The sequence below is a fragment of the Diabrotica virgifera genome, chromosome 3, assembly GCF_917563875.1.
Source record: "Diabrotica virgifera virgifera chromosome 3, PGI_DIABVI_V3a".
Classification (NCBI taxonomy): Eukaryota; Metazoa; Arthropoda; class Insecta; order Coleoptera; family Chrysomelidae; genus Diabrotica; species Diabrotica virgifera.
Window position 1 is genome coordinate 47,495,094 of NC_065445.1, and position 24,127 is coordinate 47,519,220.

Genomic DNA, 24,127 nt, shown 5'->3' on the forward strand with positions numbered 1-24,127 from the left:
ATAGCGTTTTTCTAGACGAGTGAACAAGGTCTGGTAACAATTTTCTGGACCCTTGGGAATTGACCTTAATATATCTGCAGCATCACCTCGTAAAGCAGCAGTCAAGGAAACAGCCTTTTCTTTTTCGGTCCAATGATTGGCGGTCGCAATAGCTTCAAACTGTCTAAGATATATGGACCAAGAGGACTTTCCATCAAATGGTGGTAATTTGAATCTCATATTATGCGACGTTTCGTCTCTCGGTAGTTCATCTTTCACTAAAGGATCTAACGCTGCTGCATTAACCCACATAACAATGATGTTCGCATCATGTTCAAAGCATATACTACCAACATTCGTCGGAGTATATTCTTTTTAGTATATGCGTAGTACAAGCGTAGCATGTACCATAAAAAACATTCTAAATTTCATGTTCTTTGCATATACTTTAAGGAATATTCTCGTACCGAATATACTGAGTACATTCGTGTAAGTAGTATCTCGGAATATTCAAAAAAGTTTATTCTTAGAATATACCTTTATCGAATATTCCATAAAAGTATATACTTGACACATACTTATAAGTACTTTTAAAATATCTTAAAAGGAATATGTGTATGGATAAGAAGAATAATGTTAGCCTATAGATTATAAACTTCGTTATGAATGATTAATAAAATTTAAAAATTTATGTAGGCAGTACTATTGAACTACCGAATTCATTATTTAAAATTGTTTTTAATTGTATGGTAAAAATGTTTAAAAATTAATTGTATTAACGAAAAAGGAGAAATTCTCGTTTCGCTTTCATCATTGAAATGCATTTACTATTTTGATTTAATAAGTTTATCATGAGTATTCTTAGAATTTTATTTTTACATGGAATTGACAAAGATAGGAGCCAAAACCCACAAACAATGAGGAAACGACCGCTGCATACCTGCATAAGTAGGGGTAAGGGGTTGGGAACAAAGGCAAAATACAAAATATGAAAAACAGTTAGGCATTTGGCATTTGTATCTATAGTCAACACTATCAACTATCACTGTCTATGCGGGACTCGGGACTGTGGGATGTGTATTTTGGTCTGTGCTGTGTTATGAGGAAGACCCAGTATTTCTACAAGGAATAGGAACATGCATAATTAACCTTTTTATTTTGTTTGCGGTCAACTTACAAATAAAAAATTCATTTTGGTACTTCAATATTACTTAAATAGTAAGTATGTATATAGGTACATATAAACAAAATATAAATTTTAGTTATTTACATACATATTTTACATATATTTGGGTATTATAGGTATTTATATATTCAGCATTTTTATTTTTATATGCAAATAAACTAAATATATATATACCTACTTACCTATATAATATTTATATAACTAACTAAAATTTATATATTTCATATTTACTTTTTAAGTAATATTGTAGAATGTACAAACTGCATTCCCATATGTAATATGTAAATTTAGTAGAAAGTAGATCCTAGGATGGAGATTCGGTGATGCTGAAAACATACTTCTGAGCAATATATAGCACTTCCTTGGAATGTTCTTCCCATATACTAAAAAGTACATTCTTCCTATATACTAAAAAGATGTGCCGTAGTACATTCTAAGTATATAAATAGAAGGTTTACAGCACCTCCTTAGAATGTTCTAAAACGGATATTCTTGGTATATACTGAAAAGAAGTGCGGTAGTACATTCTAAGTATATACATAGAACGTTTAAGTACTGTAATGTAGTATATACTCAGCATCTGCTCTGCACATTCCCAATGGTAATTACGCATATTCTCAGCATATACTTTTTCTGAAAAGTATGTTCTATGAATATACTAAGAACATGAAATTGTTATGTGGGAACTGATGGTTGTACTTTTGTATCGGTTATCCTGCTCTCTAATTCTTTGATCTTCTCTTCTACGGCCAAAACTACTGCATTAACTGAAGGTAGAACTTTCGTATTGGTTACCATAGTCTCTAGTTGTTTGATCTTCTCTTCTAACATTTCTTTATTGTCGTCTACACTTTTCTGTATCTTATCGAATGTTCTAGAAACTTCTTCAAATTTCTCATTGTTCTGTTTACAAACTTCTTCAAGTTTTTCGTTGTTTTGCCTACAGACCTCTTTAAAAGTTTCTTCAATCTTTTGAGAAGTCTCGTCGAATCTTTTAGCAACGTTTTCGAATTTCTCGTCGCTTTTTCTACTAACTTCTTCAAGTTTCTCGTTGTTCTGTCTACTAACTTCTTTAATTACTTGAGAAACACTTTCAAATTTCGATAAGATCGCTTGTTCTGCTGTCTGGAAGTGGAACGTCTTTGGGTCCTCTCCATTCTTCTTGAGGACCTCGTCGAGTCGTGCTTTCAGGACTTTCTTGGACCCACTGGCATCTTGCTCGTACTCTTCTAATTGTTCACGGAGCTGTTTTAGCGAGAGTTCTTCTAGCAACATTTTTAGTCGGCACACACGTACTTTTCACAATGTCTTTTAAGTCTTTCCGAATACCGAACAATCAACGCACTCCGGTTATTCCCGACGAATAAAGTTCAAAAGTCTTTTAAAGTCTCTCTGTAATTCACTTATTTATATCGCACTAAGTTTACCGAACACCGGACCAACTGTAGCGTGATTAGTGTAATTACTTCTAATTACAATAAAACTAGCGGTTCGTAATTTATATACGACTTTATTTATATAAGTTACAGACGAATTTATCTTATACACTAAACTTATTCACAAAATATGCCCGTATTTATACCCAGTTGTTATGCTGGAACAATCGACTCCCATCTCGAGCTATCGGCTTGTTCCGCCTACGTGACGTACCTTCCAGAATTCTCCGGCGAGGCCTAGCACATCCGATTACGTCATTCTCGAGGTGTTTACTGTTATACGGGGATCGGCCAAGATTTCTCTTCCGCTACATTATATAGAATAATTTGGTGTTGGAGGAAAACTTTTACTTTAGATGTCTGGGTTAGGCCTTTTTGGACCAATTATAGTATAGGTACTACCTCCGTAACTTTGGAACCGTTCATTTTAGAAGGATTATACCATAGAGAAATAAAAACAACCTTGTTGTTATTTCTCTATGGATTATACATAGGACCTTTCTTATTGCAAATTTAATGTAGAACATTTTTGTATAGAAGTTTGTTCATGTTAAACCGCATAGTGTTAGAAATATTGACGAAAACCCTAAAAAACTACAAATTTACCGATTTCTCCCCCCAAACCCGACTAAAATTTTTTATTTCATTAGTAGTTCCAAAATGGCACAAAATCTAGGCATCGGATAAAAAAATTTATTTGAAGGAAGTGTATTTTTTTGTTCTTCTTAATGGCGGTACAGGCTCGTTTTTTTAATATTGTATTTAATTACAGAGTAATTTCCACATATTAATATATTTTTCAAATTGGGCTCTGTACCGCCATTCTTTATTATATTACGAATACGTGTGCCAAATATCTCGAAAAAATATTCAAAATTACAGCCGCAATCTTGGAACGCGTTTTCGCTACTGTTTCTTCTGAATATGTTCGAAGTATTCTAACTTTCGAGATTTGATGGTGGTCAGTATCTCTCGGTTCTTCCCCATTCTTCTAAGGACCTCCTCATTTGTGACCCGGTCAGTTCACGGGATTTTAACTATTCTCCGATATTCGCTCCGAGCGTTAACAAAGTGTCAAAGCAAAATCGACCGACCTTTTCATGGTGGCGGTTTTTTGAAATTTTATAAGGACGCTTTGTATATGTTTAAATGAGACATTTAAAAAATGTCGTGTCACGCTAGTGATATTATGTATTAATATAAACAGAAAATAAAAACGCACTATAAATTCTTCACTTTCCAATATTGATTATCAGTTTGATTTTGTATGCATAACCTCACTATCGCAGTTTATGTCAATAAATATTTATTAACGAAAAAGAAAATATTTTGTTGCACTATAAATTACAGTATAAATTAATAACTAATGAATTCTAACAATGGTATTCTGTTATTATCACTACAAAATAAAATATTCAAGTTTAACAAAATAATCCCATAAGACTCAATGTTAAAACGTCCTTACAAAATCTGACAGCGTATCACGTGACTGTACGTAGAGGGGAGACGCACGGAGCCAATAGCCACATCTCAAATGCTTCCAATCTTTTGGAGTCGGTCCCTCTTATTTCTCTTTATAAGGTTATAAGGTTAACGACTCGATGAAGACTGAAATACGGCGGCAGTGACGTCTTGTGTGAAAAGACAATCAATTCTTAACGTTAACGTACGTCAAAACCAGCGAACGTCAAAATTCTTTGTGTGTGAAAGGAGCGTTAGTATTTTACATATACAGGGTGATTTATTAAGAATGTCCAATCTCTAAGCTGTAGATTCTAGACCTTAAAATATTAAGATTTAACCCAATTCACTTCTGAATGTGGCTCGTTAATGTGGCTCGTTAATGAGTTACAGGGGGTTTTATTTAAAAATTTAATAACTATTTTGACCACTGACTTTAAAACTATTTAAAATATCCTTGTGGTACTTGGCAGAAACTGTAGGTACTGTACACGCTATGAAAATGTGATAAACAAACGTTTCTGGCTACCACCAGAGGTGTACGACAGGAGATAGTGAATGGTTGACCCTTTCCAAATTCTACGCCACTGGCGGAATTGTTATTTTAGCGCAATATTTAGATTCTTCATTACTTTCTATGTAAATAATATACTCTTCGTTAGTATCAATAAAGTCATTAGTTTACGAGATACTTGAAGTTGAAAATGAAACAGCATAGCTATTTTTTATTTAATGTGTTGTACTCCTTCATTTTTAACTTCAAATATCTCAAAAAGGAAGGATGTTATCGTTACGAAGGAAGAGTATATTATTTACATGGAAAATATTGTAGAATCTAAAAATTATGCTAAAATAACAATTCCATCAGTGGCGTAGAATGCGGGAAGGGTCAACCATACACTTTCCCCCATCGTACGCCTCTGGTAGTAGCCAGAAGGGTTTATTTAACATATTCTAGTAGGGTGTACAGTACCTACACTTTCTGCCAAGTCTGATAAGGATATGTCAAATACTTTTAAAGTCCTGGTTATAAATATAATAGTTAATATTTATGTACTAGGGATGTTTGATTTAAAAGTTTTAAAAAATTTTGTACCCAGTACTTTAAAATTCCTTATATAAAGAAATATCCTTATCATACTTGTCAAAAAGTGTAGGTACTCTACGCCCTACTAATTTATTTTAAATAAAAGTTTCTGGCTACTACCAGAGGCGTACAGGGGAAAGTGAATGGTTGACCCTTCCCAAATTATACGCCACTGATGGAATTGATATTTTAGCATAATTTTAAGATTTTCCAATACTTTCTATGTACATAATATACTCTTCATTCGTAACGATAAAATAATTAGTTTTCGAGATATTTGAAGTTAAAAATGAAGTTGCACAATACATTATTCAAAATAACTGTGTCATTTGATTTTCAACTTCAAATATCTTTAAAACTAATGACTCTATCTTTACGAATGAAGGGTATATAATTTACATAGAAAGTATTGGAGAATCTAAATATTGCGCTAAAATAGCAATTTCGCCAGTGGCGTAGAATTTGGAAAGGATTAACCATATACTGTTTTCTGTCGTACGCCACTGGTAGTAGCCAGAAACTTTGCTTATCATAATTTAATAGGGTGTACAGTACCGTCAGTACCTACCTACACTCTCTGTCAAGTACGTATGACAACGATGTGTCAAATAGTTTTAAAGTACTGGGTAAGAAATAAGTATTAAATTTTTAAATAAAACACCCTGTAACTCAGTAACGAGGCACATTTTATTTAAGTGAATTGGGTTAAATCTTAATATTTTGAGGTCTAGAATCTACAACTCAGAGATTGGACATTCTTAATGAATCACCCTGTATGTATTACTTCTATGCACGAGTATCTTTAGTAAAAGGAACTAACAACTGATTACTGATATCACCCCGTACTTGCTTTCAGTGTTAAGACACCAACCCAAAACTGTAAAATCATGCTTACTTACCTTCTATTAAAAATTCATTAGTCATTAGTCACTATTAGTAACTAAACACAACCCGACACCGACACAACGCACACTCACGTGTGACTGCTTTTTTCTTGTGCAAAAATCACTTATGTTCCTATTGAAAATCATCTGTTACACCGTTGGGAATGGTTATTGCACTCACAATTATTCACAATCGTTAATTAAAAAACGAAATATTCTTTATAATCAAGGTCAGGTACAGCAATATTGTGAAATACCGCAGTTACGACCAATTACATAATATTAAAAATAAATATTAAATAAAAAAAAGCAGGATTTTATTCGGAAAAACAATTTTATTTTCAGGTTAAAACCCCAGATCCGTATTTCGCCAATATACCTACAGGTAGATACCTACCTACCTATATTTAAACTTTTCAAAATATTGATGGATAAAAAAGAATTCTTATAATAAAAAAAACAAAGTGAAACGAATTTTAAGAAAATACTTAAATCGATAGGTACCTACTCAACTTGAAAAACGTGAAATAAATATTAAATTTATGAAACTAAACTGGTTCCTACCTAAATTGAAAAAGGAATATGAAATAAATTATACCTTAGATAATGATTATCAACCTACGCTATGCAGACGACGCAGTGATTATAACCGAAAATTTGGAAGATCAGCAGTAGTTTTTATTAGGTAAAGTGAATTGCATAGGTAAAAACTATAGCCTCAAGATCAACATTTTGAAAACGAAATATATGGCCATTAGCAGAAACCCTCCAGAAGACCCAGACCCGATAATAGGTATGCATAGGTGACGATCGTATAAAATGCCTGATAACTTTTAAATACCTTGGCATTACAATCAATGACCGATGGGATCCACAACATGAAATAAAAACCCGAATACAAATGGCAAGACAAGCTTTTATGAAATCCAGACCGCTCCTATGTAATCAAAACCTAAATTTCGAAATACGCTACAGAATGGTCAAGTGCTACATAATATTTATGATCCATCTTGCTCTATGGCATGGGGACTTTAAAAAAACATCAATCAACAAAATTGAAGCATTTGAAATGTGGTCATTGAGAAGAATGATGTGCATACCGTGGGTGGATAGAGTTCGAAACGATGACGTCCTTAAGACAGCCGGCGCAGCGTGGAGAGAGAACTCTTTGTATTAATTAAGAAACGCAAGATTTGTTATCTTGGGAACATATTAAGAAGAGCAAAATATGAAATACCACAGTTAATCCTACAAGGGAAGATCGAGGGTAGGAGAGGAGTCGTCCGCAAACAACTATCCTGGTTAAGGAATATTAAGGAATGTATCAAGCCGCCCAATAGGCGTAACCAGGATGATCCTAAGGGGGGGTTACAACTTACAACTACTGGAAGGTCTCTGAGGGCTATGGTGTTAAGCGTATAGAGCTCAAAGTACATCCCAATGGGGGGGGGGTTATAACCCCAAAACACCCCCCTGGTTACGCCTTAGTAATGAGATAGTCGGCTACGCACTTTGGTGTATAACATGTTAAGAAGAAGAAGAAGAATGATTATCATAATAATAACTTATGATACATCGTAGATAATATATTAATCCTGATCGGGGGAATGTGGGGCTGATATAGCGATTGTTGCATTTGACGCACCTAAGAAAATTTACGGTATATTGCAAAAATTTCTAACATTTTAGTTTCCGAAATGAATTTCGACTCGATTCGAGTTCTCTGCTTAACCCAGGTATAACCATACCAACAGGCACCGCTAGGAAAACATTCCACTTTGCGGTTCAGAGAACCCATATGAAACGAGTCTGTGTACTCTATACATAGTATGGCATTAGTAAAATAATAAAATAAGAAAATCTACGGTTTCGTTTTGATTAAAATCTGTCTTCCTCCCTCTCCCGATAGCACTATTTCTAGGTATACCTGTTGTCAAGGAGGCTCTGAGGAAGACAGATTTTTACCATCACGGCCGTAGATTCTCGATATAAATTGAAACAATTTACATCGCAGTAGATTTTGTTATTTTATTATTTTACTAATGCCATACTCTGTATAGAGTACACAGACTCGTTTCATACGGGTAATCTGAACCGCAAAGTGGAATGTTTTCCTAGCGGTGCCTGTTGGTATGGTTATACCTGGATTAAACAGAGAACTCGAATCGAGTCGAAATTCATTTCGCTTATTCCCCGTTAGAGGACGTTCTAACCATACTGCGATGTAAATTGTTTTAATTTATATCGAGAATCTACGGCCGTGATGGTAAACATCTGTCTTCCTCAAAGCCTCCTTGACAACAGGTAGACCTAGAAATAGTGCTATCGGGGAATGGAGGAAGACAGATTTTAATCAAAACGAAACCGTAGATTTTCTAATTTTATTATTTTACTAATGCCATACTCTGTATAGAGAACACAAACTCTTTTCATATGGGTTCTCTGAACCGCAAAGTGGAATGTTTTCCTAACGGTGCCTGTTGGTATGGTTATACCTGGGTTAAGCAGAGAACTCGAATCGAGTCGAAATTCATTTCGCTTATTCCCCGTTAGAGGGCGTTCTAACCATACTGCGATGTAAATTGTTTCAATTTATATCGAGAAACTACGGCCGTGATGGTAAAAATATGTCTTCCTCAGAGCCTCCTTGACAACAGGTAGACCTAGAAATAGTGCTATCGGGGGATGGAGGAAGACAGATTTTAATCAAAGGAAAACCGTAGATTTTCTTATTTTATTATTTTACTAATGCCATACTCTGTATAGAGTACACAGACTCGTTTCATATGGGTTCTCTGAACCGCAAAGTGGAATGTTTTCCTAGCGGTGCCTGTTGGTATGGTTATACCTGGGTTAAGCAGAGAACTCGAATCGAGTCGAAATTCATTTCGCTTATTCCCCGTTAGAGGGCGTTCTAACCATACTGCGATGTAAATTGTTTCAATTTATATCGAGAATCTACGGTCGTGATGGTAAAAATCTGTCTTGCTCAGAGCCTCCTTGACAACAGGTAGACCTAGAAATAGTGCTATCGGGGGATGGAGGAAGGCAGATTTTAATCAAAACGAAACCGTAGATTTTCTTATTTTATTATTTTACTAATGCCATACTCTGTATAGAGTACACAGACTCGTTTCTTATGGGTTCTCTGAACCGCAAAGTGGAATGTTTTCCTAGCGGTGCCTGTTGGTATGGTTATACCCGGGTTAAGCAGAGAACTTGAATTGAGTCGAAATTAATTTCGCTTATTCCCCGTTAGAGGGCGTTCTAACCATACTGCGGTGTAAATTGTTTCAATTTATATCGAGAATCTACGGCCGTGAGCCGTGATGGTAAAAATCTGTCTTCCTCAGAGCCTCCTTGACAACAGGTAGATCTAGAAAGAGTGCTATCGGGGGATGGAGGAAGACAGATTTTAATCAAAGCGAAACCGTAGATTTTCTTATTTTATTATTTTAGTTTCCGACTTTTTTGAAGATATACTTCAAAGGCTAGGTACATTGGTATTGATTGCATTCAGTGAATGGTTGAAGAATAACACAGCGAGAGGCGAAATTTGCAATTAGTGTAACGCGCAGAATTACCCGACCTATTCGGCTAATGGTGCGAATATGTTGGATAATAGAACTTAAAAATAATCTTAAGAAAACGTAGTTTATTGAACATAAATATTAAAGGGACAAGTAAATATACAGAAAAAGACAAGAAACCAAATTACAGATATATTTAAAAAATCTAATCCTTCTGGATTATCCTTATTATTAATATATTGAACACGTTCCATACTTCGTCTTTTTTGCTACCATCACTACGTAATACACAAAAGTCATTTTCATTTCACACGAGATCATCCACTCATCATCATCGCACAGTTCACTTTCTGAAATATCTTCGGAGCTGCTGTCTTCAAAAATCTTCCTTTTTGTACCTTTTTTCAATTTCGTGGTTTTCTCTTTGTCCATTTGTCGATTTTGACGCTTGTTTAAACGATATTGCCTTTATTTTCTTTTTTGAAGTTATACTTGTTTACGCGCGATATGAGAGTGAATTTTTATATGTTAAAACCTACGATCCGGGCGCATGCGCATTATATCTTTGTTCTGATTGGATGTTCAAATGACATGTCAAAAATTATCCAATATGGCAGCTGTAGCGCAGCTGTGGTTTGGACGGTTGACGGTTTGGTTATGTATGTTTGTTGCGTTTTAAAATTTGTGGGAAGAGAAACAACAAACAAAGGTTAATTAATAGTTATACTGCCTTTTTAAATAGTTTTCATATTATATTTTTGAAGTTATACTTCAAAATGTTTTAATTTATGTATGTATCAGTCCAGAAAAGGTGTGGAAAGAATATATTAGTGCTTTTAAATATATTTTTCTACAAACGTGTTGAAAATGCATTTTTTAGCATAGGAGCGTTAAAAATGCTACTTTAAGGCACTAGTGCATTAAAATTTTTAAGGCACTGCAGTTAAAAGTGAATTGTCAAATTGTGAAACGTCAAAATATTTATATTTCATTTATTAACATTAATATTAATAATACAACTTGCGCAATTTGAAAAAGGTGGTTTAAAACGTTCTTTATTATAATTTTGTGTCTTTGGATTTGTCTTCCTTGGGCGTAAAATAATAAAGCATATATTTTTATATTTCACTTGTCACCGTGATGTATAATTATGTATATCTGAAAGGTAACTAGCATGCGGCTTGATGGCCTTGTTGGTAGAGCATTGGACCAGAGATCAAAAAATCGCGATATTGCGGGTTCAAATCCCGGACGATTCATACTTTTTTCTTTTTTTTTTTAATATTTGGCATTGTTAAGTTTTGGTTCTAGACTAAGAGCCGCTATAGGTGAAAATTCTTAATCATTTTAGGCACGACGGGACCCTATAACTTAAATAGTAGAACCTAAAAGAAAACGTTTGAACACTGTGCCGTCACTTTTCAGTGGCACATGCGTCTACAGTGGCGCATCAAACTTTCCACTTATGGACGGGATACATAAATTAAAAAATACCCTCCCTAATTACCAGAATTAAATTTTTTTCATTTTTTTAAGTTTTATGGGATTAAGACATAAGATTCATCGTAATTTTAACCCACCACCCCCTTCTCCCTGCCCCCACCATCAAAAACTTTATTTTTCGATTTTATTTTTTTTTTTTGGTGGGATGCAATCAATTTTAAAATTTCAAAAAATTTACACGCATAGTTAAGGGATTTATAAAACAAGTCTATTTTTTATAGACCTGTAGGTTGAGTGTAATAACCTCAAAAAAATTTAAAATTTTTTTTTTGAAAAAAAGTATATAACTTTTTTTTGGGGATAGCTGCAGATCTAATTTTTTCTTAGTCTTGTGTATTTTATCAAACACTATATTTCTAATTTTTTTCAGATTTTTCTGTAACGTTGGTCACCTTCAAAAATCCAAAAAACTGTTTTTTAAGGGGATTTTGGGGGGTTTGAACGTGTTTTTCTGATTTTTAAATATTCTAAATAACTCAGTTACTTCAAGTTACATATAACCTATAAAAACAAAATTGATTTGATATATTATGAAGTCTATAAAATAGGGAAAATCCCCAAAAACCCCCCAAAAACAGTTTTTCGGATTTTTGAAGGTGGGGAGACTTACGGAAAAATCTGAAAAAAATTTAAAATATAGTGTTTGATAAAACACACAAGATTAAGAAAAAATTAGACCGGCAGCTATTCCTCAAAAAAAGTTATACGCTTTTTTGAAAAAAAAATCTCTTTTAATTTTTTGAGGTTATGTACACTCTACCTATGGGACCCTAAAAAAAAATAGGCGTGTTTTATAAAAGCCTCAACTATGCGTGTGAATTTTTTGAAATTTTAAAATTGATTGCATCCCACCAAAAAAAAATAAAAACGAAAAATGAAGTTTTTGATGGTGGAGGCAGGGGGAAGGGGGTGGTGGGTTAAAATCACGATGAATCCTATGTGTTAATCACATAGAACTTAAAAAAATAAAAAAAAAATAATTCTGTTAGTAAGTTCTGTTAACTTTTAATTTATTTATCCCGTCCAGAAGTGGAAAGTTTGATGCGCCACTGTCGACGCATGTGCCACTGAAAAGTGACGGCACAGTGTTCAAACGTTTTCTTTTAGGTTCTACTATTTAAGTTATAGGGTCCCATCGTGCCTAAAATGATTAAGAAATTTCACCTATAGCGGCTCTTAGTCTATTCATTTTTGGTAAATATTGTTAATTTTTTGTATTGTAACTGTTAAGTAGGTATATTGATTTCGTTGAAATTATATTATAATAGAAGTACATTAACTTCTTACGTGCGTACAAAGTACACACACATTCTTTTTAAATTTCCATCTTAAGTTTTTCTCTGTTAGGCGTTTCTGTTAATACCCGAGATTTTTGTTTTTCTTTTGCGGCAATTCTTTTTTGTTTGGGGTTGTTTCGGAAACGGACCTAGATTTTCCAAAATGTTGCTACTGGTTTGTACCTACTTAGAACTACAGCATCATTATTGCTTGTATTATTATACCTACCTTACACTTTACCACATAATCCAACATTGGATAAAAACAAAAAGAGTCTGACAAAACCAATTTACCAATGTCTAAAATGGTAAATAGATAGGTACATCGTTGATTGAGGTATTGAGGGTATATCCTCAATACCTCAATCAACGGGCACATAATTATGTACTTTATAAATGATATTTCTATCAAGAAAAAAACTTACCACTTATTTTCTCAGACACATGAACAATAACTTAATGAATACAACTCGTAATACAATTTTGAAGTCGTCAAAGAATTTAAGTACCTGGGAGCGATCATAACATCTGAAAATAACTATGAAAAGGACGTGGCAGCCAGGATCATTGCAGGAAACAGGGCATATTACTCATTAAGGACCCTACTTAAATCAAAAATACTTTCAAGACCAGCAAAAATAAGAGTATTTAAGACAATAATAATTCGTCCCACAATAACATATGGAAGCGAAACATGGACTCTGAATCAGCGGGAAACAACAAAATTACTGGTACTTGAAAGAAAGATCTTCGTATGTATCTCGATTGACGTATCTTCTGATCACAATCTTCTTATTGCTAGATTTCAACTTCAACTAAAAAAGACGCAAAAAAGCCGCAACAACAATAAACTTAACATACAGAAACTTAAGTCAGAAGAAACAAAAGAAAATTTGAAACGTGAAATCAACACAAATCTAGATAGAAACCCAAGAAATAATTGCAACGTAGAACAGCAGTGGCAATTCTTCAAAACCTCTATATTAGAGCCAAGTAAGAAAGTACTTACAACAACCAAATGTAAGAAAGAAGAATGGATGACGGAGGAAATTCTAGAGTTGATGAATGAAAGAAGAAAAAACAAAACAATTAATAAGACTCGCTATAAACAGCTTCAAAACCAAATAAGAAAAATTAGGGAGGCTAAAGAAACCTACTTCTCTGAAAAATGTAAAGAAATAGAAGAACTTCAAAACAGATATGACAACTTCAACCTACATAAAAAAAGTCAAAGAACTAGCCGGAATAGGAAATAGAAGAACCTCAAATATAGTGCTCGACAAAAACGGAAATATTATAATGGAGACAGAACGAAAACTACGACGATGGAAAGAGTACATCGAGGAACTATTTCATGACTAGAGAGAAGCTAGTACATCCGTAGATAGCCAAACCGGAGATGTAGGACCAGAGATAACCAAATCAGAGGTTAGTCAGGCAATAAACTCTATGAAAACCAATAAATCTGCTGGTCCAGATGAATTACCTAGCGAGCTGATAAAGTTGGTCAACGAGAAAAACCTGGACATAATAGTAGAACTGTTCAACGCTATCTATACTACGGGAATCATCCCTAGAGAAATGTTGACATCAGCATTTGTGTGTTTGCCAAAAAAAGTGAATCCCAAAGAATGCAGTGACTACCGAACCATAAGCTTAATGTCACATACCTTGAAAATTCTACTGAAAATTATCCACGCCAGAATACACTCTAAACTGGAGCTGAATATTAGTGACACTCAATATGGGTTCCGCAATGGAATGGGCACCAGAGAGGCATTATTCTTTTTCAACGTGCTGACACAGAGATGTTTGGATGTTAACCGTTCTCTTTACGTCTGTTTTATAGACTATAATAAAGCGTTTGATAAAGTAAAACATGACCGACTCATGGAAATTCTAAAAACTAAAAACCTAGATGAAAGAGATTTAAGCAATAGTAAGAATTGAAACAGAAGCATCTGAAGAAATGGAAATAAAGAGAGGAGTCAGGCAAGGCTGCATACTATCACCTCTATTATTTAACGCTTATTCTGAAGAGGTAATGCGAGAAACTCTGGAAGATGAAACAGTCGGCATAAGAGTAAATGGAGTCTTAGTTAACAACATCAGATATGCAGATGATACAGTAATAATAGCCGATAATTTACAAGACCTGCAAAGACTCATGAGTAAAATAGTAAGGTGTAGTAGGGAGTACGGACTCTCTCTCAATATCAAAAAGACGAAATTTATGAAAATTAGTAAAAACAACCATAATACTAACGAAATCTTGATAGTAGAGGGCCAGCAGATCGAAAGAGTAAAAAAGTACACTCCTAGGGACACTTATAACCGAAAATAATGACTACACTGCAGAAATCAAAGTCAGAATCGAGAAAGCACGTTCTAATTTTATGAAAATGAAAAACGTCCTATGTAGCAAAGATTTAACATTAGCTCTTAAAGTACGCCTAACAAAATGTTACGTATATAGTGTACTATACTATGGACTGGAATCATGGACGTTAAATGTAGAGACAATGAGACGACTTAACGCCTTTGAAATGTGGACGTATAGAAGAATTATGAGGGTTTCCTGGGTAGATAGAGTTACGAACAATGAAGTACTGAGAAGAATAGGTAAAGAGAAGGAAGTTGAACTTACAATTAAAGAAAGAAAACTACAGTACCTCGGACATGTAATGCGGGGCGAGAAGTATGGCATCCTGCGACTTATAATGCAGGGAAAGATAGATGGCAGAAGAAGCATCGGCAGAAGACGAATTTCATGGCTGAAGAACCTGAGAGAATGGTTTGGATGCAGCTCAAAACAACTATTTAGAGCTACTGCCTCAAAACTTAAAATAGCTATGATGATTGCCAACCTCCGTAGCGGAGATGGCACCTGAAGAAGAAGAAAGAAAGATAATGCGGACTATATATGGGCCTTGCAGAGAAGAGACAACAGGAGAATGGAGAAGAAGACACAATGATGAACTAGCAGACAATATACGGAGATGAAAACATAGTACGCTACATTAAAGCAAACAGAATACGATGGGGGGTCACGTACTAAGATCAAGTGACGAAAGACTTCTAAACGCCACATTCTGGGAAAGGACCGATGGAAAAAGGTCAGTTGGTCGCCCAAGAAAGAGATGGAAGGACGCAGTAGCCAGTGATCTACGCAAAATGGGAGAGTACAGCAATGGGAAATAGCTGATCAGGACCGACAACAATGGAGGGAAATAGTAAACGCAGCCAAGACTCACATAGAGTTGTAGAGACTAATGATGATGATGATGATGACATGAACAATAACATACCACGCGAAAACACGTAAACGATAACTGTCAAAAGGTAAAGTATCTCCCGGCGTTCGTTGTTTGGGATAGATCTGGCAGAAGACGACGGAAAATAGGAAAGCCCAGAACGAGATGGTTTGATGACGTCAAAGACGTCATCATCATTGATGACGTCAAAAACATGAATATAAGACAATGGAGAAGGGCACAAGAGACATCTGAATGGCTTCTACGCCATAGCGTATGCAGACGACCTCGCAATCCTACGAAGCTACAAAATATTGAAGCTAAGGTGACAAGTTGTTACAGAAAAGTCAGCAGTTGGATGATAGAGAATGATCTAGAGTTGGAAAGTAACAAACATATATAGTAGTACTAAAGGGACCAAGACAGAAACTAACTTTGAGTTTTGATTTAGGTGGTAATATTATAGAACCAGGTAACTGTGCTAAACGTCTAGACATACACATAGACCTGAATTCAAGTTTGAGATACACGAAACACATGGTAAATATAGTCCAGAAGGCTGAACAGAGAATCGCTGCCATGACCCAGATTATGCCAAATGTAGGCGGACCGAGTAGGTAAAGTTGACACCATCTATCTATCGCCCGTCGGCAAATTCAAACAAAAATATAACTCCAGACCATCTTTTACCACCTTTAGTCCAGACAAATTAATATATATTTAATATATTTTTACCACCAAAAATGAGATGTTTTAATCAAATATTGCTTCAAATATAATCTGCAGAATAATTTTGAATTCACGTTCCGCTAATGAACTTGCTTTTTTGTCCTTAAAAGTAGAAAAAAGTTTCAATTCTATTGCTTAATATTTCATCTAAATATAATCGTCTAACAATTTTAACTGTACTAATGCCCAAGTATACATTTTCAAGTGTTAAACTGATTGATTTACAATTAGTAACCCGGTTGTAAAAATACCGGCGTGTGCCTTAACAAAAGGGACATCGGTTACTCGAATTTCATAACAATACAAATGTTATCTGTTTGAATTTGCCGACGGGCGAAATATCTATGGACCCGACTTTACCTACCTATAAAAGGGCACTCGACAATCGACCCTCCTATAATATGGGGCACCTGTATGGTTTAACTTATTGAGATTCAAACAATATGAGGAAAAATTAAGAGAACTCAAAGAAAACCCATCCTGACGGTAATACATCGACAGACTACATCGACGATAACCCTACAGGTGATTGCAGATACAGTCCCCATTCATTTTCTAGAAAAAGAACTTAGATCTTATACGAGAATGATAACGGCCACCTAATACGAGTGAACACCGAGATAAGGGAACAAATGCTAAACGAATGGCAATGAGAATGAGAGACCCAGACAGAAAAAGTACAATGAACAGACACTAATTCCTGATATTAAAGAGTGGTACCAATATAGGTTTAAAAAAATAAATTGTTGTTTACACAATTCCTGACCGGACACGACTAACTTAGATCTTACAAATATCGCATAAGGAAAACTGAAGATGACATGTATAGAATGCGGAGTGCTCGACGACATAGAGCATTGCATAATATTCCATTGCAACATTTTTCAACAAGATATGACAACAAGGCTAGGAGAGACAATACCAGAGAATATAATGTAGGTAGCCACGCAAAGCAAAGGAAACTTCAACGTGATAGTACACCCAATGATAGAGATAATAAAAAAAGGAAACGCGAGTGAGGGTGAGACAAAATGGGAGATGAAAGAGTGACAGAAGACATTATTAAAGATATTTTACTCCTTTTTTACTTATAACTTATATAATTTGAATTACTCAGTGGCGTGCGGTGACATTTTCGGTAGAGGAAGCGATTCAATAAAGGTTCAACAAATATTTTCTTACGAGGGTCGAGATCAAAATATATACCTACTTAATAGGTATATACCTAATGTTATTACCTGTAACTTATATCGACTAAAAACAAGAACTACAAAAAATTAGGTATAGTGTTTAACCCTGTCTGAGAGACATGCACACGCCTTTTAGTCTCATAAGCGGGCGTCACTCCATCCCGCCCCAATGCTTCATACTATCCACTTCCCCTCCGATAGCACTCTGATGGGCTATAGGGGCTCTCTCTCAGCAAAGTGCTTATTATGTGGGAGTCCTGGATACAAGGACTCACAAACGAAATCCTACCCCGATCAATGCAGGTTAGTGACTCTATAGTGACTTAGTATATAGTATATCTAGTGACTTATCATCGATCTGTACTACTTGCTCAAGCTCCAGGCTTAGTTTCTTTAAACTTAAAAAGAAGAGTTTTGTTTAAAAAATTGTTTTTATATTCCGATTTCGAATCACCTTCCACAACACACAACTTTCAACAATGTGACATTTATTTACTTATACTTGAGCCCTATCCTCCTATCAACCAGTGCAAATTTTTTGTCGATAACATCGTCGTAAAATTTTGGATTTTCTGATAATTGTTTAATGCACTCTTTTTCAATGGATAATAGGGCTAACTTGGAAAGTCTGTCTTCGCTTGTGAAATTTATTGTAAAACTTTTAATGCGTTTTAATACTTAGAAACTTCGTTCAACTGATGCACTTGTAGCTGGGATAGTTAGTACCTACCTACGAATTCACACAACTTGACCACTTCACAGAGACTTATTTATTCAAAAAATTCAACCGATTCCCAAGTATTTCTTTATCACTAATTTCAGGTGTTTTATAAATGACATTTAACTGAGAATGCAAAGCTAGAATATCAAAAAAAAAAAATCATAATTTAATCGTACTGAATTAAATACCTCTGTGGAAGATTTTGATGAATTATAATTAGACATATTAAAATTACATAATTCTACATATTTTATTTCTTTAAAATTTTTAAAGTGATAATTCATTTTTGTTGTAGAATATTATCAAAAATTTTGATGTATAATCATCGATAGGTCTCTCTTTCGCCGACATTATCAATCATCATTATTTTTCTTTTAGGTTCGAAGCCAACATTTTCAGCTTTATCCCAAATAATTTTAAACAGCTCATTTTTTAATCATCATAAGTCATCAAATTGTCTTATACAAAATGCAATGTAACTTGACTTCGTCTGTAAAATGTCGTAGGTACTATAAAATATCAGTAAAAGGAAAAATCCCAAATGTCAAATAAAATATTAGTAAAAATATTAAGTAACCCCCTCTGTGGCTCAGTGGTAGGAGCGCCTAACCTTTGGATCGAAAGTTCCGAATGGTAGTGAGTTCGAATCTCACCAGGGTCAGGAATTTTTTCGTTTATTATAAATTAATAAATGAAAATAGTTTCTGTCCTTGTGGGATCGGTACTCACCGGAGGGACCGCAGACGTTCGGATACAATTAGCGTATCTTTGCAAAGACAATGACGTCGACTTTGCAAAGTAACAAGACACTTACTCAACACAGACACTACACATTACACCTGAGTTAGTGATAAGTTATACAATTACGTGGCTAAAGGTTCTAGTTAACCAAGGCCAGAATCAGAGAAAAAAATAATATTAAGCAAAAAATTGAAATCGAAATTTTCTTTAAGCCATTGTACCTAAATACCTGAATACCCTTATAGCAGCAGTAACAGTCTCCGCATCTCGTTTTCGTAATCGGAAGGCGCTCGGACGATCGCTTCCAGGGGTATCAAAATTCGGGTGAAAGGAACATGACTAGCGGGTGAGGGTATCAAACCCTCGCCAATTTTTGAACGGGGCAAATGCATGACAAGCAGCGATTTTGAGATGCGCTTCCGTCAGGAGCGGACTGAATCGTTGAATTGTGTGCATATTTGAGCCCGTTCGTATGCGATCAATTTTTAATAATGTTTCAATGCCTATTGCCTACATAATATGTAGATTACTTAGATTAGGGAAACATTGTTGATAATTAAATACTAATTAATAATATATGTATTTTCTTATATTATGGAAGTATAGGGAAGCGGTGCTTCCCCCGATTCCATAGACCGCACGCCTCTGGAATTACTCCTCCTAGTTTACAAACGATGATATATTTTCCCTTTCTGTTCCGTTTGGGGTTAAAATGATAAATTGCGATGAATTTTTAGAAACCCAGTTCTTAATAGTATTTCTGGAAAAATATCGTTAAAAAACTAATTTTCAACCTCACAATTTGTATTTATCGAATGTGCTTAACTTTAAATTATTCGATAAATACAAATTGTGAGGTTGAAAATTAGTTTTTTAACGAATTGTGGTCACCAAAGATGTCAGGTGACGACGCTAGGTATCGCATTAGTTATACACGGGTCGCGGACATTTCCCCAACTGTCATCAATACGACTAATTCACGCGTAACTTTGATACCAGAGTTATAAAAAAAAATATGCATTGAAATCCAGATCCCGTAATTCTTTAAGCGTTATAAAGTGAGTACAAAGACATATATACTTCTTTCTTTGTAATTACAGCTTCAATTTACTGTACACTTCTCGTAGACTATGCCGATAAGGTAGAGTCGTGTTGGGGAAAGATCGCGCGCCCGTAGCGGGTATTCTAAATTGTGAAATTACTGTTATTATTCCCTGTATAAATAAAACGCTCTCACATTACACATATAAATATATTATATTAAAGATTACAAAAGTAGACTTCCGCCTGATTTAAAAGAAGTTTTTGAACAACTGTCAGATATTGACACTGCTTCTGATATTGAAAGTTCTAAAGTCCATCTGTCACAATGTCACTCCCACAAACCATACATACTCAGTATACCGAGTATGTATGGTTTGTGGTCACTCCCCTTCGGGTCGTGAAATTAAAACTGTCAAAGTGTCACTCGGGAAAAATTCGATAATTTTAGAGCTCTTGTGCAATTACTACTGATTATTTCATTCATAGGAGATTCTGACCAATAGAAAGCTACAGAAATAAAAATTAAACTGATTATTTTTTTATGATTTTAACTTCCAATCGTATAGTAAGATATTTGATCACGTGTTTAATTCTGTCCAAACAGATTAAAATTATACTGAGAATTATCTACTGTAGAAAATTACGGTGATTATTTCATTCATAGGAGATTCTGACCAATAGAAAGCTACAGACATGCAAATTAAGGTGAAAATTTTTTGCTCAATTAGAAATCCAATGAAATCAATTAATTTGTGGTCATCTGATTGAATACAACCAATAAAACCAACATTATACTGAAAACAGATCCCATGGGCTGTTTTCACTCAATCATGTAGCTATGGATACCTACATTTCGTTTCATTTCGATTTTGACATTTTAGTCCTGTCGCCAGGGGGGGTACAACGGCCTCGTTAATTCAGATGGACTTACTCAAGTTTTTTTTATGTATTTTGACCCGTAGAACACGAATTTTTTGGGTAACAGTTGATCCGGATGTCGATAAGATTGTTATAGACCAAGAACTTGAGGAATCAAATAACAGCGATTTTTGGCAAAACAAAACAATATTTTGTATTTTTTGGGCCATTTTAAGTAAAAAATATTTCTACAAGTTTTTTCGTAGGATGCACAGTTTTCGAGATAAACGCGGTTGAACTTTAAAAAAATCGAAAATTTGCAATTTCTGAACCCGAATAACTTTTGATTAAAAAATAAAATAGCAAGTCTGCTTACCGCATTTGAAAGTTTAAGTCAAATTATATCGGTTTTGATTATTTGCATTGGTAAAAATTTATTTTTTTATTGTTTAACAAAGCTATAAACACGTAGGGTTCCCCGTGCTTTTACATGCGTTTTACCGCATGTAACGTAGAAATAGTCTTGATTGCACTAGTACCTATTCTACCTACTCGTTCGATTTTAAATGAGAAATCATAGAAACATCATTCACGCACTAGTTGTTTGTAGCTTTGTTTAACAATAACACAATAAATTTTTAGCAATGCAAATAATCAAAACCGACATAATTTGACTTGAACTTTCAAAGGCGCTAAGCAGAATTGCTATTTTATTTTTTAATCAAAAGTTATTCGGGTTTAAAAATTGCAGTTTTTCGATTTTTTGAAAGTTCAACCGCGTTTATCTCGAAAACTGTGCATCCTACTAAAAAACTTGTAGAAATATTTTTTGCTAAAAATGACCCAAAAAATACAAAATATTGTCTTGTTTTGCCAAAAATCGCTTTTATTTGATTCCTCAAGTTCTTGGTCTATAACAATCTTATCGACATCCGGATCAACTGTTACCCAAAAAATTCGTGTTCTACGGGTCAAAATACATAAAAAAAACTTGGGTAAGTCCATCTGAATTAACGAGGCCGTTGTACCCCCCCTGGCGACAGGACTATTTCAAATATTCAATATTTCAAAATGTCACGATTTGGTTGTAATACTGATGAGAATATTAATGAAATTATCGAATCAAATATACCAAAGAATACTGTTTACAGTAAAAAATTTGTATGGAAAGCGTTTATGGACTTTTGCAATGATAGAAAATATGAATTAAGATGGAAATCGGACGGTGGAAGAATTGTTAATTGCACATTTAAATAAATTGTTTCTGCTGTATTTTTTTTTTCATAACCAGCAAAAAATTTTCTATCCGAATAACCCTTGAACATTGATAAATGCTCAAAAATTTTTTAACAACTTCTGTTAAAACTATAACTATAACTAAACTATATTTCAACTGTGACGTTTTCTAGTTTTGACAACTGTCACATTTAATAAAATGAACGAAAGTAAACGTTTTGATTCTGCATCCGTGGAAGAAATAAACATAGAAATTACAGCAAATGCAAGTAAGAATACTTTACTTAGCATCAATTCAATTTGGAAGAAATTCCAAGAATTTTGTCATGAAAGGGGTTACAAACTGGAACAAGATACTACTGTCCCAAAATTGGCCCTCATTTTAAAACTGGGCATTCAACATGAAGAGGTGTAATGGTGAAGACTATAAAGAACCAGTGATTAAAACAATGTGGAACAAAATCGCCAAACTTATTCAAGATTTATATTATAACGAATTTAACCGAGTCATATACCCCTTTAAGGGAGCGTTCAAGTATTACGTAACGCAGGTTGGGGGGGGGGGGTCAAAAATTGCGTTACGCAATAGTTAAACGCCCATTGCAGTGCGTCACATAGGGGGGGGAGGGGGGTCAAAAATCTTCAAAAATCGCGTTACGTAATACTTGAACGCTCCCTAAGGATGTGGAATTTAAATCCTCGCGAGATGCTAGAAACACATAGTTCTTAGTTCTCTTGTCATGTTCTGTTGTCTTTTGTAATATTAGACCAGGGAGCATCTGTAAAAATATTAGTACATTTGGACGTTGAGAGGTGACTCAAATTTTTTTGCAGAAATTGCTTGAAAATAAATCAAATAATAATATTTGAGTTATCCTCCCTCTCAAAAAGATCCGGAACATTGTTTAAATAATCAAAATGTCAAAAAATTAAGGAAAAATTCGATTTTTTTCTTGGTTTTTTGATTATAACTTTAAAAGTATTCATTTCCGAGAAAAGTTGTACTGACATAAAAGTTGCGTAATTAAATTTCCTACAATACAGAAATGGTTAAAAATTTAAGAAATAGTCACCCTTGTTGCAAAATAGCAATAATTGTGAAAAAAACATACAAAAACAAGTATTCGCATTTTACGTTTTTCAACCATTTATGCTACACTTAGGACCTTCATATTTCACCCTGAAAAATTTTATGATACAGTAAAACAATACTGTAAATTTCATTAAGATCGGTTCAATAGATTTTGCAAAATAAATTTTGCAATCCAGCTTTCGTAAAAAAATGCATTTTTTCAAAATGTTACAGGACTGAAAATGAAGCAGATAGCAAGTTGAAATTTTTTTTGCATATAGAAGTGCACTGTACCTTTCATTTGCAATTTTGCAAAATTAAAATCGCTTAACACCACGGTGTCAGGAATTTTTTTAAATAAACATTAATTATTGGTGCTACGCGCAGGACAGCGGATAGGTTGCTATGATTGGGCATTCCAATGACCTTTGATAATGATTGATACATTTTAATTTTTATGACATTTTATGACATACTCTATCCTTTGAAATAACACTTTTATTAGCAAAAACTTTCTTTGTTCATATGTTTTAACTTAAATAATAAAAGTTTATTATTTTTAAACATATGCAATTGTTTAAACAATATTTCACAAACAATAATAAAATTAGTTTGATTTTTGTGGAATTAAAAAATTAAAATACAACAAAATATAGAGTAAGAAAATAATATATTAGATAAAGATTGGAAGAAATTTTGGTGGAAATCAACCTGTGTGAATCGAACACCGCTGTCCTGCGCGTAGCACCAAAAATTATTGTTTATTTCAAAAATTTTCTGACGCCGTGGTAATTAATCGATTTTAATTTTGAAAATTGCAAATGAAAGGTACAGTACACTTCTATAAGCAAAAAAAATTCAACTTGCTATCTGCTTTATTTTCAGTCCTGTAACATTTTAAAAAAATGAATTTTTTTTGCGAAAGCTGTATTGCAAAAT

The 24,127-nt window shown here is 34.2% G+C and overlaps 1 protein-coding gene across 1 annotated transcript in view; it reads right to left on the minus strand.

Annotated features, from left to right (window-relative positions):
* LOC114325813 (ATP-binding cassette sub-family C member 4) overlaps positions 1–6,198 on the minus strand; it is a 92,778-nt gene extending 86,580 nt beyond the window's left edge. Inside the window, exon 1 of the mRNA XM_028273938.2 lies at positions 6,049–6,198. The gene's annotated coding sequence lies outside the window, so the exon portion shown is untranslated. The remainder of the gene's footprint in view (positions 1–6,048) is intronic.
* Positions 6,199–24,127: the final 17,929 nt, after the last annotated feature.